A 2,592-nucleotide genomic window follows, 5' to 3' on the forward strand; every position below is an offset into this window, starting at 1 on the left:
CCTGCTCTTATACATGCAAATCTTGCTTTTATATAGACTTTTCTCCAGGTAAAGCTCAGCTGTCCTGGCTGGAAAACAAGGTACTACAAACGAAGAAAACAAAATTTAATGTTTTCTACTTGTATAATAAGTATATTTCTGCCATCCACAATTTAATTTTTCTACTTGTATAATAAATATATATATATTTTTTTGGTTTCAACTAAGCTTTTTCAAGCCTTGTAGATCATACTTGATCTTCTTTCTTATGTCTATCCAAGCCAATGGCGGAATTTTTCTTTTTTTAAAACTTTTAATGAAATTTACTACTTTTTTTGAGAATTTATGCTAGTCAATTTATGCATCATCTTCATTATTAGGTTAAAGAGCATTTGGACATTGCCATTCATATGCTGCCTTTCGTTAATGAATTTCAGCCGCGTATTGCTGACCAATTTATATAGGAAGATTTAGTTCCATACTACTTAATTTAATTTCACATGTACTTACATATCTATCATCTTGTCGGCACTAAAAGAAAGTTAAAAGAAAGTTTGGGGGGTCGCCCATAAGAAGCTGTCGGCAGCCGGCATCGAAATCCTATCGCCCGCTTCGGAAGGACGTTTTAATTTACGTATATACATGTATATAATTTTAGAAAAATATGAAATCAAACTGACCTCATATTTTTCATAGTTTAAACGAAAAAAACACTCTACCTCAAATCCTGTATCTACCCCGAGGGATAAACACAAGACTTGAGGGTGAGGCTCGATCAAATAAACTAAGAAAACATATGACATCCGTTTGAGTCTGCGAAATCGTTTTATTTGCCGACAAGTTCCCATATTTAATACAAATAATTAAATAGGGTTTATTTTAAACTGGGTTCGGAAAAGCTTCCTATAAGAGCAAGCCCCTATAGTTAATTACATCTTAAATGACCGAAGCCACCTAAGAAAACTCTCGATAAAAATCAGGGAATATCATCTTCGAAGAGGTCAAAAGGATAAGACTTTACAACGAAATCAGACAAAGAGATGTGAAGGGGGAAAAGCTCAAATCTAGATCATTGTTAAAGAATCCAAATGAAGAAAAACTAGGGGAAGCCACAGATCCTGAGGCTAACCTCAGTAGGTTCCCAGTCTATCCTATGGTTTGACTTCAGCTTTAAGAAGAAATTATTAAAGTGTTTCATCCTGCCAATTTTATTTAGTTAGGACTTATATTCGCGTGGCACGATCACACAAACCGCCTAAAAAATATGAGGGTTTACGTCGTATCGGACGATAACCTCAGAACCTAGAACGAGTTAGGGCTTAAATCGTACAGCAGGGCTATACGAATGCCTAAAGAAAAGGTGGAGGACTTATGTTGCGCTAAACAGACAACCTCGAAATCCTATGGATTGTTGTTTAATTTCTAGGAAAAAGAATGGTTTTGCTGGGGAAGACATGTTCTGCTGTTGAAGATGGCCGTGTTGCCCACCGCGCTAACGAGTTTAAGTTTTCTAGGGTGTCCAGTTATAGTGTCAAATCAAACGGCCCTATGGTTGTAGTCCTCTAAACATCCTCGTGAAATAATAGCAGACAATAAAAACAGGAGCAGTATGTATTGACCAAATTGGTAACAAGATCCAATTGACCTAACCAACGCTCCTAGAGCGTCTTTAGGGTGTCTATAGTTTAGCCAATACCTAGAGGTTCAATTAACCCCATGGATTGTCCAATTGGTTAACCATTTCCAAGTTTGACCCCATTGAACTCATAAAAATCCAATTCATAGCAAAAAGGAAACATGTTTGAAGTTATAAAAAAGTAAAGTGTGCGATGCAGGAACAAATAATAGAATGCACGTGAAACAATAGCAGACAATAAAAACAGGAGCAGAATAACATGCTATACAAGAAGAATAGTAGCAAGTAGAAACAGAACAAGTGTAACATGCTGTACAGTACGGTAGCAGGTAGAAACAGAAATGGTATAACATGCTATATAAGAAGAGCAGTAGCAGGCAGAAGATAGGAAAATTAAATGCTGTAAAATGTAAAGCAAACCTGTATAGCATGTTAAGTATAGCATGTTAAGCAAACCTGTATAGCATGTTAAGCAAACCTGTATAGCATGTTAAGCAAACCTGTATAACAGGTAGAGCAAACCTGTATATTAAGCAAACCTGTATAGCATGTTAAGCAAACCTGTATAACAGGTAGAAATCGTGAGATCCGTCGTTTCTTAAGTATGGCAAACCTAAATGCATCTCAAAAAGCAAATTCTGAAAGAAACGTCGTCCAGGAAACCTGAGGAAAAGCGGAGAACTCGAGAAAAATCAACGAAAAAGACTCAAGTAAAAGAAAATCCTCAAAAAAACTCCCGGGGAAATTCCATTCCTGGGGAAAATCCCGAAAGAAAGAAAAAGCAACACGAGTGCTCTATCCCAAAGCTTCGATAAAACAAAGAAACAAAATTCGGATGGGGGACCGCAAGCACTTGTATGGGGCTAGGCTCAGCTATATTTATTCTCGAGGGTCCACGAAGGCTACTCGGTCACCCGAATGTATAGAACCCTCCACTCGTCTAGAAGGGTGTCTTGAACCTCACTTAGAGGGCTATT

At 37.3% G+C, this 2,592-nt stretch overlaps 1 long non-coding RNA gene across 3 annotated transcripts in view; it reads left to right on the plus strand.

Moving 5' to 3' along the window:
• LOC110032702 overlaps window positions 1–2,592 on the plus strand; it is an 8,758-nt gene that overhangs the window by 1,253 nt on the left and 4,913 nt on the right. Inside the window, exon 4 of one of the 3 annotated variants that reach the window (XR_002294870.1) lies at window positions 49–80. The exons of the other annotated variants lie outside the window; for them this stretch is intronic. This is a non-coding gene — a long non-coding RNA (uncharacterized LOC110032702). The remainder of the gene's footprint in view (window positions 1–48; window positions 81–2,592) is intronic. 3 annotated transcript variants of the gene reach the window in all.

This window comes from Phalaenopsis equestris, unplaced genomic scaffold, assembly GCF_001263595.1.
Source record: "Phalaenopsis equestris unplaced genomic scaffold, ASM126359v1 Scaffold001013, whole genome shotgun sequence".
Lineage (NCBI taxonomy): Eukaryota > Viridiplantae > Streptophyta > Magnoliopsida > Asparagales > Orchidaceae > Phalaenopsis > Phalaenopsis equestris.